Genomic DNA, 15,000 nt, shown 5'->3' with positions numbered 1-15,000 from the left:
AGCGGTAGTGGTTAACGCGGACTTACCAGTTAAGGTAGTCAGTAAGGCTCTGAAGGGTTTAATGATAGTTGACATAGGTGATATGCGAGTGGTTAGCGTTTACGCGCCACCTAGATTTAGTATGGAAGAGTTCCAGAACATGTTGGATAACACGGTAATGGCCGTAACCGGTATCCACAAATTCGTTATCGGGGGACTTCAACGCTTGGTCATCAAGTTGGAACAACCAACTTGGCGAGCGTGGAGAAACCAGAAACGAAGAGGTGAGTTGGTTTTATCAACCTTTGCGCAGATTGACGCAATTTTATTGAACGACGGCAGCACCCCAACTTATGTTGGACCAGGGCGCACGTCAGTAGTTGATCTTACTTTTGCGAGCCGAACCGTAGCAAGATCATTTAAGTGGGAGGTGTTATCTAGCTATATGAACTCTGATCATCGTGCAATACGAATAGATCTTGAGACGCAAAGCGTGCGTAATCTGTCCCGACCCATAACGGGATGGAGCATCAAGTATTTTAGCAAAGATATATTTGAAGTTATGATGCAAGCCGCTTTTGAGACTGAGGTCACAACAAGCGAAGACTTAATGCGTATACTTGTCACGGCGTGTAATGCGACGATGACTAAACGTAAGAGGTACACTCTAACAAGAGTGCATTTTGGTGGACGTTAGAGATTGAGGCACTTCGCAAAGAGTGCAAACACCGCGATCGATTAGCGCAAAGAGCTTTTAATACTGATCTCTATTCTACTTTTAGGGACGAGTTCAAGGTGGCACGGAATGCCCTCAAGCGATTGATCAAGCATACCCGACAGAGGAAGTGGAAAGAGTTCCTGGGAACAGCGAACAACGCATCATTTGGTATTGTATATCATACGTTCAAGAAAGTGGCCGAGGGTTCGATTGGACCCCGAACCATGACATTGGACGAGTTTAGGGAAGTGGTGAGCGAGCTTTTTCCTACTCACCCAAACACGGTGTGGCCTGAATATCGTATCGATCAGCCACGAGAGTTTGAAAGGGTAACTAATGATGAGATTCTTGCGGTTGCCAGGAGACTACCCAACAAGAAGGCGCCGGGACCAGATGGTATCCCGAATGAGGCGCTGAAAGTTGGTATGTTGACTGCAACCGATGCATTTGCAGGGTTTACCAAGGCTGTTTAGAGAACGCGAAGTTCCCCGATGAGTGGAAAAGGCAGAGGTTGGTGTTAATACCGAAGCCGAACAAACCACCAGGGAACCGGGTTCAGTTCGCCCATTGTCTACTAGACGGGGCAGGTAAAGGTTTAGAACGCATCATAGTGCAACGGCTAAATGCACACATCGAGGAGGTCAACGGACTGTCTGACGACCAATTTGGTTTCAGAAGTCGTCGATCTACAGTTGATGCGATTCAACGGGTAGTGGACATTGTTTCGGTAGCTAGAAGTAGAAACAGATACAGTGGACGGTATTGTGCAGTTGTTACATTAGATGTTACTAATGCTTTTAACAGTGCTTCGTGGTTGGCGATTGCAAATGCTTTACAGAGAATTAACACTCCTAAATATCTTTATGATATCATTGGTGATTATTTTAGGAATCGTGTGCTGATGTATGATACCACAGATGGACCGGCAGAGATTGCAGTCACATCGGGTGTACCTCAAGGCTCGGTACTTGGCCCAACGTTATGGAACCTCATGTACGACGGAGTCCTACGAGTTGCAATGGTGGAAGGTGCACGGATTATCGGCTATGCAGACGATATAGTACTGTTGGTGGAAGGTAATTGTGTTGATGATATTGAAATTCTCGTTTCCAGTCAGATTCGCATCATCGACCGATGGATGACCGACAACGGATTAAAGATAGCCCCGACCAAGACCGAGTTTATTATGGTCAGTTCCCATCAGAGGATACAGCATGGGGCTATCAGGGTAGGTGATCACGTAGTACATTCGTCGCGCAGCTTAAAGTACTTGGGGATGGTCCTAGATGACCGCCTCGATTACACTTCACACATCAGGTATGCGGTGGAGAGAGCGACGAAGCTATGGACCACCTTGGTAAGGATGATGCCTAATAAGGCAGGTCCGAGTAGTAATGCTAGGCGAGCAATTGCTCTTACTGTTGTGGCGAAGGTCCGGTATGCCTCGCCCATTTGGTGTCATACCCTTAGATTTGCTAACCGTAGACAATGGCTACGTCGGTTTTACCGGCCAGTAGTCCAGCGAGTTATCTCTTCTTTCAGGACAACTTCTCATGATGCAGTCTGCGTGCTTGCGGGAATGATCCCGCTTCATCTCCTCCTGGACGAGGACTCCAGGACTTTTCATCGGAGACGAGCAGAGAACATCGCCGGATCGGTTGCACGTAACATGGAACGTGTCACAACTATGGAACGATGGCAACGAGAATGGGATGAGAGTGTTCACGGTCGGTGGACATACCGTCTCATACCCGACGTCAACAGATGGATAAGTAGAAGATTTGGTGGTGTAGATTTCTTTCTTTCTCAGTTTCTTTCCAGCCATGGCTTCTACGCCTACCAGCTTCATCGGATGCAGTTAACGGGTTCGCCGCTATGTGATGCGTGCGAGGAACCTGAGGACGCCGAACACACGATATTCCATTGTGTACGTCATCGTGAATTGATCATCAGACTTCAGCATCAAGTCGACGAGGAGTTAACGCCGGAGAACATCATCGAAGTTATGTCTGCTAACAGATATAACTGGAGCATGGTTCATCAAGCAGTACGGACGATTATGATTCGACAACAACATCGACGACACGTCATCGAACGAGGCGAACGACGTGCTTTGCTCGCCAACATCCAGTTGGCCTTGCAGAGCAGCGACAGTGACGACGAGTAACGACAAGGATTCATCGTAGTTCATCGTAGCTTCATCGCCGAGGGCTGAGCAGTGGCTAATCACCACTGTTGGAAGCCATTCGTTGCCTGGGATGATGGACATCCACCGCCCGAGTGACGTCGATACCCTAACGGGTGATCCACTCGGGGCCGGTTGAAGGCACGGAGGGGTTTAGTGAGTAAGAATCTCACACTACCGGGGTTGATCACCCAGGTGTCTTATGCAAGATTTCCCCTTCGATAACAAAAAAAAAAAAAAAAAAGGTAGCCAAATGCCTCGTCATCTAATTAGTGACGCGCATGAATGGATTAACGAGATTCCCTCTGTCCCTATCTACTATCTAGCGAAACCACAGCCAAGGGAACGGGCTTGGATGCACTAGCGGGAAAGACCCTGTTGAGCTTGACTCTAGTCTGGCATTGTAAGGCGATATAGGAGGTGCAGCATAGGTGGGAGGGCTTCCTCGTGGAGCTCGCCTCTGAGATACCACCACTCTTACTGTTGCCTTACTTACATGATTGGGTGGAACAAGCGCGGGCCCCAGGTCCGGATCGTGCGCGCACCTCCTCCGGGGGCTGTGGCGGCGGTTCGCCTGCGCGCGCCCAATGCGCCGTGTTTCTCGCTCAGCGTCCAGTGTGTCGCTGGGTGGTGCCGCCGGGGAGACTGCATCGTAGCATCGTCGTGTGTAGCGTGTTACCCGCTTGTCCGACCGTGAGCCGTGGCCCGCAAGGGTACAAGCTTGCGTACGTCGGTGCATTCGTGGTGCACTGCTTCTGCGCGGTCGATCGTTTATGATGTCACGTTTGCCCCCGGTTCCGCGCCGCCCGGCTCGAAGACTCCTGGACAGGTCCTTTCGGTCCACGTCATGGACAGTGCCAGGTGCGGAGTTTGACTGGGGCGGTACATCTCCAAAACGATAACGGAGGTGTCCAAAGGTCAGCTCAGTGTGGACAGAAACCACACGCTGAGCATAAGGACAAAAGCTGGCTTGATCCCAACGTTCAGTACACTTCGGGACGGCGAAGCGGCGCCCACGATCCTTTTGGTTCATAACGAGTTTTACAGCAAAGAGGTGTTCAGAAAGTTACCAGAAAGTTGGATTATGCCTGAACGCCTCTAAGGTCGTAGCCAATCCGAGCTGATAGCGCTTCTCGAAACCCATTAGGTGTTCGGAAGCTAGCGGGCCTAACAACCCTCTGAGATCCGTTGGAGTCTGCGTCTGCAGCCCGGCGTCTCATCCCGCTATACCTAGGCCGCAATGAGTGGAGTTCGCTGCACGTGTTAGTACCGTAACTGGGAACGCCGTTGGCTTGAGCTCTGCCCAACGTGGATATACCTAGTTTCGACACCTATCAACCGCCCGCAAACGACGGGACTTCAGGCTGGGAGCTGCGAGTTGTAGAGATGCGTTCGCATCGATCCTCTCAGGCGACCCATGCTTGGTGGTTTGTCCGTGTGCCCCTTCCTCGATGTGCGCAAGCTCGTCTTGGTCTGGGGACCACGTCGACACAGGGGATACTCTTGTGAGAGCATGAGTGTACTAAGTTGAGTGTAGCAAGGGAACGCGTGCCCCTTCCTCGTTGGCGTAACTAACCATCTTGGTCTGGGGACCGTGGTACCGTGCTCTGGTGAAGCTTGGTGCGTGCTCCTTCCTTGTCAGACGAGTGACTTGACCTGGTCTGGAGACCGTTCCTTTATACTAGTGGACAAGAGTTGGCTACTTCCGTGTCAGACGAGTGACTTGACATAGGATGGAGAAGGACACTTAACACTAATGAGCTTGTCGGCGTGCCTCGTTCTCGACTTGATTGTCTTGATGTGAGGACCGTGCGGACCACACCAGTAAGCTTACACATGCTCGTTACAAGTTGTATAAGTTGACCCGTTTGGCCCGGTTGCCTTGCACATGATGGTGTTGACCATGTTCGGTTAACAGGTCGTGTGTCGAGGTGGTCGGCCTTGGTAGTAGGATGTCTTGTGCATGTGACGTGTTGACCTGGTTTGGTCGGTGTGTCGTCGTGTACGAGATGACCTACTTACCCGTTAGTTTTCCAAGTTGTATCATGTGTTGACTTAGTTGACGTGTCATGTGCTTGGATGATTAGCGTACGGGTCATGTATGGTGCGCTTGCTTCAGTTGAAGGGATGTACTAGTACAGTTGTGTTAATTGTTTATTTCACGATCTGGTCTTTTGGCTGGATCGTGAAAAAACAAGTCCCAAATCCTGAACTCGAGAAGAAAGCGCCAATGACAACGTTTTTGACTGGAGCTCCCTAGCATTCGGCTTTTTTCTACTTTGAAGGGATGTACTGTTGTATGAATTGTTTATTCACGAACTGGTCGTTTGATTGGATCGTGAAAAAATCGCTCAGTCCCAAATCCTGAACTCGACAGGAAAGCGCTGATTGCAAACATTTTGACTGGAAGTCCCTTGAAAATGGCGTTTTCGTTATTGGCATTATGTGGCACGTTTATTGTGGCTAGAACATTAATTATTCACCAAATGGCACCAAAGCTTGGCAAAAGTCGCGAAACACTCCTATCTCGACGCACCAGCAATCGCAACTTGATGCAAAATAAATTGCACGAGCTAATGATACTTGTACCATGCACAGTACACCGTACCAAAATATACCCCTGAAAGTGTGCAATTTGGTGCTACCCTAGGGAATATGTATGGGGAAGCCTAGCTACGTGTGTCGCACGTTCCAAGTTGCATGGACGTCGAACAGAGGCATGCAAAAGCACCTATCTAGGGGAATTACTCTACGTTCTAGTAGCAAGTGCGATTTTCCGGTCCAGCACGGCAGTACGCCTGCACGCATACACTCCATGTACCAGAAATGTACCAACCTAGGCGTTGCTCAGTAGCTTTTAGCGGCACATGAAAAAGTATTCGAGTTCAGATTTTTGGGACTTAGCGTATTTTTAAAACTAATAACGAAAATTAAATTTTAAATCGGTAAACGGCTAGGAGTTGCTCAGTAGCTTTTGGCGGCACATAGAAAAAGTATTCGAGTTCAGATTTTGGGACTTAGCGTATTTTTAAAACTAATAACGAAAATTAAATTATAAATCGGTAAACGGCTAGGAGTTGCTCAGTAGCTTTTGCGCAACGTGGCAAAAGTATTCGAGTTCAGATTTCTTGGACGTAGCGTATTTTTCAATCATAATAAACCGAATCAAACATAACAATGATGAAACTTACACCATGTCCCAAGGTTGTGCACAAAACGTAACGATAAAGTGCTGGCGAAGTTAGAGGTGCACCAAAATTGTGTACCGATCAGGGAAAGTACTCTACGTTCCTATGATTTGGGTGAAAAGTGTTGATTAACTGCTGGTAAGAATAGACAGTTGCTTATCATACACATCGCAAACGAACACCCCTTAGTGAGCATTAGCAAAAGTCAATGGCACAAAGCAATTGCAATACAAACTGATCAAGTACATTAAAGAACGCTAAGTACCAGGACTTCTTTCCAAGAATGGTGTCCGCGACGGGAGGGCAAGCGTCCTTCCCAGGTTTTCCTAGTAAACCTTGTATGGTAAACATACCCAAGCGTGTCTGTAAGCACGCAACGGGCACATACCTAGGGAATGTACTCTACGTACTTGGACTTTTGTCCAAGAATGGTGTCCGCGACGGTCGGGCACTGCGACGCAATAACCAAATCCTAGGATTGTAACTTTAGTGTGCACAAACATAAACATTAACGCGTTCGCTCGGGCTGCGCCGTCCGTGTTGAACACAAATGTGGGTGATTATATGCGTGGAGGGACAAAAACATACGAGGAGGAGACAGTTTTCTGCACGATGTGCACAGAGCTCATTTCGTCGTCCCGGGCGAATGGAAAAACACAAACATCGCGAGTATCGTTCTAGGTTTCTGTCTATAAAAGGGCAGGCCAAAAGGTGACCGGTTGAGATAAGCATTTTAAGCATACAAACACTTTATTGGAACTTTTGATACAAAAACAAGGTACGTACATGTAGGTTGTACCAACATGGACATCTATGAACGCGTACGCTCGGGCTGCGCCCTCCGTCTTGTACTTTCCTGATCGGTACACAGTTTTGGTGCACTGCTATTCCGACCGGCAACTTGCCAACATATACATCCATGAACGCGTAAGTAGTGTACTTTCCTGATCGGTACACACTGTTGGTGCACGGCATAAGAAAAGAGCTAAAATGGTCAAACTCAATCCATTTCAACAATAGATAGTCGATAGTAGCTGTGCCGATGAAGTAGGGCACGATGCAAGTTAATGTTGTTTAATGAATAACATGTCCGCCATACATTTCAGTACAAAATTGCTCGGTCAGACCTACAAAGTGCTATATCTCGAATACGAGGCGTCGGACTGGGGGTTGTAGAACAATTTTAAGTTCGTCTAATGATTCTACATCCGATTCTGGATAGCGGTTTTTGACCACTTTTCAATATTTTGTGACACCCCGAACCTAGGGGCAGCTCCTAGCTTTTTTCAAAATGTGCACCGAACGGGCCGGAGAGCTCGTGTGGCTCAAAACATGTTTTTCGCTAAAACACCTCAAAACGTGTAAGGAACGCACCTAGATGATGAAAAGTGCAATCAGAATGTCAATCGACAACTTTGTTGGGGGTACCATTTTTACTCTACGGGCCAGTAGCTTAGGCGCGCCAACAGCGCTTTCCTTTCGGGTTCCCATTTTTTGCCCTCCTGGGATTATGATCATTTGTTCATTGCCTACTATAGGGAGGGTACCTTGCTACGAGGTCAAACATGAAGATTGCACCAAATCGTAGTTTTACCTCTATTTAGTCGTAGGAGCATGGTTTGCAGTGGCAGTGGGTCATTAAGCCCCGTTTGGGTCATACGTCCCCTCCGCGATAAAAATCGTCGTATGCCTATAGTCCGAACTAATGAAGCAAAAGTGGTGTCTGGTGGGCTCTGCCGATGATTTTAACCTATGATTTTGAGCTTCCACCCTATCAAAACGTTCCTGGAGCAGTACATCACGGGTCTACGGACCCAAAGACTTCGTCGTGATGGTTTCTAGTAAAAAGTTGTAACAGCTAAGGGTTTTGAATACGCGTATATTAACCATTGCTTGAAACTAAGCTTCGTTGTCTTTAAACTCTGCAAGACCAATCGAACTTCTTAGGGAAACCCGAAGGATTCACGCTAAGCTCGATGAGCTATAATGGGTAGTGGTGCATGATCTGGTGTTCCTTGGATCTAATCCAATGAATAAATTTATGAGGGTATATATGGTGCAGGGCACAAAGCGTGATGAAACCGGGTCTCCCTACCAAATGTGGCATATTTTTTCCTGAGGCAAGCTCAGACCCACGTAGGGGAGAGCGAAGTGGAACTTAAATGTTCTATGCAGCAAATGTTCGCCATGCGGATAAACAAGTTGGAATAGTTCAATGTAGTGTAATGCAAACACGAATCGCAAATAACGATACGGGACCCAGAAGCAATTCTGCGGATCCCTCGGGGAGTGGTGAGTTGATATAAATTAGAGGTGAAAGTCCAAGTTGTTCAAGCTCCGGCTCGGCAGCCGATACGAGGTTCCTGTTGGGCTTTGTACATCGCGCAGAGGCGCCGTTCGGTTCTAACAATGATTCCCGCCACCATGTTCCATGCGTGCAGAGATCCGTTAGAGCTCGTTCAATGTGTCCCGCCGTGATTACGAAAAAGTCCAACAGTTGACCAAGTTGGGGGTGCGTCAAGTAAACGCGCAGAGATGCCGTTCGGTTTAGAGCAATGTCTCCCGTATCACGTTGGAGTTCTTCCACTAGTGCAGAGAGATCGCTGAACCGTTCAATGTGTCCCGTCGTGGTGTGCTTGTACCGAACACTTAGGATACACCATGCTTTGTTGGTTTGGGATAGGAGTGGTCGCGCAACTGCCTCCACGCCGCAAAGTGCCAGTTCGGATTGAAGGTCAACTTTAGCCGTTCAATGCATCAGTCGGTGGGTGTTCAGATGGCATCACAACTTCCCCTAGGTGCTTAAGTTGGTTGGGTTGTAAAACATGTGCACATGCGCAGAGTATCGTGCGTACTAGCAAAGTCTCCCGTCACGGTGGTTATGAATGAGTTCCATTCAGTGCAGAGAGATCGTTAGTGCGTGCAATGTGTACCAGTCGATGTGTCGTACCGGAATACAACCCCGCTTAGAGGCCCGTCGCTCGAAGAGGACAAGCAAGAGTGCGCAGAGTGCCGTACTGGCCTAGCAATGTCTCCAGACAGACGTAGGAACACCCGACGCAGTGCAGAGAGTAGATCCGCTAGCCGTGTGCAATGCATCCGACGTTGTCTGCTTGTGCAGTCTATCGAGTGGCGCCAACGACGCTCCGGCGTCACAGAACAAATCTCGGTGGTCACGGGGACTTGCGCCTCGCGTGATCAAGAGTGTAGTTCGTGTTCAAGCAATTGACTCGAATTCTGGTTGATCCTACCAGTGATATACGCTCGTCTCAAAGGTTAAGCCATGCATGTCTAAGTACAAGCTTCCTAGAAAGTGAAACCGCATAAGGCTCAGTATAACAGCTATAATTTACAAGATCCTCATCCAAACAGTTACTTGGATAACTGTGGAAAAGCCAGAGCTAATACATGCATTATGCCGGGACTGTTGGCCTCCGGGTCGGCGGAACTGGTGCACTTATTAGTTAAACCAATCGCCTCCGGGCGCTTTGAGTTGAAATCTGGATAAGGATGCCGATCGTACGGTCGCTTGCGACTGACGACAGATCTTTCAAATGTCTGCCCTATCAACTATTGATGGTAGTGTAGAGGACTACCATGGTTGCGACGGGTAACGGGGAATCAGGGTTCGATTCCGGAGAGGGAGCCTGAGAAATGGCTACCACATCCAAGGAAGGCAGCAGGCGCGTAAATTACCCAATCCCGGCACGGGGAGGTAGTGACGAGAAATAACAATATGGACCTCTCTAACGATGGTCCATAATTGGAATGAGTTGAGCATAAATCCTTTTGCAAGGATCAAGTGGAGGGCAAGTCTGGTGCCAGCAGCCGCGGTAATTCCAGCTCCACTAGCGTATATTAAAGTTGTTGCGGTTAAAACGTTCGAAGTTGATACCCCGTCCAGACTCGCGTCCGTCGCGGGCGCCCGGCCTCTCGGTTGGGACCGTCCGTGTACGCGCTCGCGGCTGCGACTCACAATGGTGTACCTGGGCGTTCTACTCCGTGACGGGTCAGGACTTGTCGCCGCGACCTCGTCGGTCAAGGTCTTGTTCGACCCAGCTTCATGGTGCCCGGGAACTCTCGTTTACCTTGAACAAATTAGAGTGCTCAAAGCAGGCTAGTTCAAAGCGTCCGGTCCTCCGGGGCCGGCGTTGGCCGAGAATAATTTTGCATGGAATAATGGAACATGACCTCGGTCTGAGTGGTTTCGTTGGTTTGTAATAGACCAAGAGGTAATGATTAACAGAAGTAGTCGGGGGCATTGGTATTACGGCGCGAGAGGTGAAATTCGTAGACCGTCGTAGGACCCACAGAAGCGAAAGCGTTTGCCAAGGATGCTTTCATTAATCAAGAACGAAAGTTAGAGGATCGAAGGCGATTAGATACCGCCCTAGTTCTAACCGTAAACGATGCCAATTAGCAATTGGGAGACGCTACCTACCTTCGGTGCTCTCAGTAGCTTCCGGGAAACCAAAATCGGGTTCCGGGGGAAGTATGGTTGCAAAGTTGAAACTTAAAGGAATTGACGGAAGGGCACCACAAGAAGTGGAGCTTGCGGTTTTCTGGAACTATCTGGAACTTTCTCGGCTGTTGCCGTGCGTGGCTTTCTTTTGCCCGCGCGGGTGTGCATGCGTGTGTGAGTGTGTGCGCAAGCGAGTGGAACATTCTCGGCCGTTGACGCGCGCGGTGCTCCGTTGCCCGCGCGTGTGCTTCGTAGTGTGTGCGCGAGCGAGTGAAACTCTCTGGAACTATCTAGAACTTTCTCGACAGTTGCCGCGCGTGGCTTCCTTTGCCCGCGCGTGTGTGTATGTGTGAGTGTGTGCGCAAGCGAGTGGAACATTCTCGGCAGTTGCCGCGTGTGGCGCTCCGTTCCCCGCGCGCGAGAAGAATTTTCTTGAACTATCTAGAACTTTCTCGACAGTTGCCGCGCGTGGCTTCCTTTTGCCCGCGCGTGTGTATGTGCGTGTGAGTGTGTACGCAAGCGAGTGGAACATTCTCGGCTGTTGCCGCGTGTGGCGCTCCGTTGCTCGCGCGTAGCGTTCCGTGTCACTGTGTGTGCGCTTCTCATAGCATCACAGCGCCGGGGACATTCGTGGTGGCGGGGGGGTAGCAACCCGCCACCATGGATAAGCAACTGAGAGGAAGGACCATATCGGTCGATGAGCGTCCTGCGGTCGTTATTAGGAAGCTGGTGAGCGAGAAAAAACTCGGGACCATCGTTGAAGAACCGTCTTCGGCAGGAGTGTCAGCGAGGACCATGGCGACGGGAGGAGTGAAATCGGCGGGAACGGCGACGAAGCTGGCGACTTCAACACCGGTTTCCACCGGAGAAGTGCGTCGGATGCTGGCGGATGCAAAAGCTGACAATGAGACGACGGTCGGCATTGTCAAGCGGTTGGAGGAGCAAATCCAGTTGCTGCGCTTGCAAATGGAGGCCTCCAACGAGCAGCTGAAGGAAGCGCAAAGGGAGGTAAGAGAGGCGCGCGAAGAAGCTCGGGTACGCGAAGCGGAACACCGCGAAGAGCTTCGCAAGGAGAAGGAGCTGTTCAACGCTCTTCTAGCGCAAACCCTTGGTGGAACCAGCGGAGCTCGGCTAGAGAGCCAGCAGGAACTGCAGCGAGAGCAGGAGCTGCTTCGGAGGATGGAAAGCCAGCAACGACAGGAACAGCGGCAACAGCTGGAAGATCAACAGCGCCAAAGGTGGCGTCAGCAGCAGCAGAAACAACAACGGCAGCAGCGGCTACCTGCGCAGCAATGGCCGACGGTGCAGCAGAGCGTGCGTGCTCAGCGTCAGGGCGTGACGGAGTCGGCATCCTCGGCGGTACCGGACGAGGCAGGAACGTGGGTGGAGGTCGTTCGCGGCAATCGGCGTGGGAATAAGCAGAACAGGTGAATCTGCCCCAACAGTCAGCCCAGCGGCAGCCAGCACACCGGCAGCATCAGCAGTGGCCGCACCAGCAAAATGGGCAGCAGCAGCAGCAGCGGATGGGCATTCATCAGCAGGAGAAGCGGCGTCCGCGACGAAAAACGCCCGGATGAAATCGTCGTTGTGCCCGCCCCAGGAGTGTCCTTCAAGGAAATGTATGTGAAGATACGGACCAGCCCGCGGATTGCCGATTTCCAGCGGCAAATTGGAGTTGGCAGAAGAACGCCGAGGACCACCTCCTGCTGCCTTTGTCCCGCGACGTCGATAGCGCGGCGCTGAAGGACATCATCCAGGAGATCATCGGGAGAGTGGATCGGTAACCGTCAGAACAGAGATGGCTGAGGTCGTCCTGACTGGAATCGACAACATGATCGACGAGGAGGCGATCAAAAGGCGCTCATGACCACTCTTGGAAAGCAGTCATTGGTGGCCACCGTGAACCTTTGGGAGCGCCGAGACATGACGAAGCGGGCTCGCGTGCGCCTCCCACGAGCAGAAGCGGAACTCGTCAAAGATCGTCGACTGGAGCTGGGCTACACGTATTGTTCGGTACATGAAGCCCCAAAAGTATCGGGTCAGCTGACTCGCTGCTTCCGGTGTCTGGAGCGGGGACACATCGCCGCGACGTGCACGGGTGAGGATCGGTCCAAGCGTTGTCTACGGTGTGGTGACCAAACTCACAAGGCGTCGGGTTGCACCAACGAGATCAAGTGCATGCTGTGTGGCGGCGCCCACCGTATTGGTGCCGCAGCCTGCGGTGGACAACCCTCGAACTGAAATGGAAGTGCTACAGATCAACGTCAATCGCAGTAGGAGCGCGCAAGACCTGGCGCTCAACACGATGCGGATGGAGCGGGCGGATGTCTGTCTGATGGTGGAGCTGCACAGTGTCCCCAGGAACAATGGGAACTGGGTGGCCGACAGGGACGGGAAGGTGGCCATCATAGCCAGCAGCGAAACGTACCCGGTTCAGCAAGTGGTCTCCGTGACGCAGTCTGGGATCGCGGCTGCCCGGATCAATGGTGTGCTCTTCATATGTTGCTACGTGTCGCCCTCAGCGGGCGTCTCTGAGTTCGAGGAGGTAATGCAGCGCATCGATGTGCTGGCGAGAGGTCACCCGCGCGTCGTCTTTGCGGGGGATCTCAATGCGTGGCACACCGTTTGGGGAAGTGGCCGCACCAACGCAAAGGGAGAGGCTGTGGTCCAGCTTGTCGACAGCTTGGGGCTGGAGGTGTTAAACACCGGCACCGCCCCAACCTTCCTAGGCAACGGAGTGGCTCGCCCGAGCGTGGTGGACGTTGCCTTCGCCAGCCGCAGCATCGCCGGAGTTAACACCATTCCGACGCATCGGTGGAGGATTATGAGCAGATACTCGTACAGTGACCACGTGTACATTCGGTTTGCTGTAGGGGAGCTGTTCCAGCGGTCAGCGGCAGATAGTCGTCGACAGGAGGGTCCTTCCACGCGAGAAAGCGGCACGAGATGGCGTAGCCGTCAGTTCGATGCCGAGCTTTTCGGTGTAGCGCTCGACGTAGCTTCGTTCGCAGAGCGGGTTACAAATGCCGAAAGCCTGGAGAGAGTTATGACGGAAGCTTGTGACGCAGCCATGGCGCGAGTGTTCCCTTCACAAGGTCACTCGGGACGACCTGCTTATTGGTGGACGCCAGCAATCGAGGTCCTGTGTGAGAACTGCCGCCTCGCTAAGGAACGCCTTGAAACTGCCATCGACGAGGAAGAGCAGATCGCCGCAGCCAGCGACCTTCTCCAGGTGCGGACCGCCCTGGATTCAGCCATCACCACCAGCAAGAAGGAGCACTTCGATGAAATGCTGCGGGGCCTCGCGGAAGACGAGACGGGACAATGGTACCGCAACGTACTAAGCCGCCTTCGTGGAAGCTGGACGGCGAGAGAGCGCGATTCATCGGTGCTAGAGGGCATCGTTTCCACTCTGTTCCCCCAGCATCCTCCGGTTGACTGGCCAGCGTCACCAGGCCAAGTCCTGGAGAGGGGAGAGAGAACCAGTTCGGGACGTTAATGAACAGGAGCTGTTGGACATCGCGAGCTCGCTGAACCCGAGGAAGGCTCCAGGATTGGATGGTGTGCCAAACGCCGCTCTGACGGCCGCCATCCGGAAGCATACGGACATCTTCAAGAAGTTGTTCCAGGAATGCTTGGACAACGAGCGGTTCCCGGATGAGTGGAAGAAGCAGAAACTGGCCCTGATCCCCAAGCCGGGCAAGCCACCGGGGCTCGCTTCATCCTTCCGCCCGATTCTGCTGCTGAACAACCCGGGCAAAGCGTACGAGCGGTTGCTGTTGTCGCGAATAAATGATGTCATCGAGGCTCCTGAATCACCGAGGTTGGCAGAAAACCAGTACGGGTTCAGGAGGGGCCGTTCGACAGTGCAGGCGATTCAGCTGGTGGTGGATGCAGGCCGTCACGCGATGTCATTTGGCCGCACCAACAACAGGGACAAACGCTGCCTTCTAGTAGTGGCGCTGGATGTGCGTAATGCATTTAACACTGCCAGCTGGCAGTGCATCGCTACGGCGCTGGAGGACAAAGGCGTGCCGAGGCAGCTCCGCAACATCCTGAGAGACTACTTCGAAAACAGGGAGCTCGTCTATGACACCGCAGACGGGCCCGTTACACGCCGAGTGACTGCAGGTGTTCCACAGGGGTCCATTCTGGGCCCGACCCTGTGGAACATCATGTACGACGGCGTGTTGCGGGTCGAGCTTCCTGAAGGGGCTAGCGTCATCGGCTATGCGGATGACATAGTGGTCATGGCACGGGGTTGCACACCAGAGGAGGCGGCATCGGTGGCTGAACAGGCAGTGGACGCGATTGCGGCTTGGATGGAGGACCATCACCTGCAGCTCGCTCCGGAGAAGACGGAAGGAGTAATGATCTCCAGTCTGCGAAGAGGTCAACTGAGGGTGCCGTTCCGCGTCGGGGACACCATCATACACAGCAAACAGTCGATCCGGTATCTGGGGGTCCA

General features: G+C 51.8%; 1 pseudogene; it reads left to right on the top strand.

Moving 5' to 3' along the window:
• Nucleotides 1–4,316, top strand: part of LOC120907869 — an 8,841-nt pseudogene extending 4,525 nt beyond the window's left edge.
• The last annotated feature ends 10,684 nt before the right edge of the window (nt 4,317–15,000 follow it).

The sequence above is a fragment of the Anopheles arabiensis genome (genome assembly GCF_016920715.1).
Source record: "Anopheles arabiensis isolate DONGOLA chromosome X unlocalized genomic scaffold, AaraD3 X_pericentromeric_contig0024, whole genome shotgun sequence".
Classification (NCBI taxonomy): Eukaryota; Metazoa; Arthropoda; class Insecta; order Diptera; family Culicidae; genus Anopheles; species Anopheles arabiensis.
Note: the sequence above shows the minus strand (reverse complement) of the source record. Positions and strands in the feature narration are given on the sequence as shown.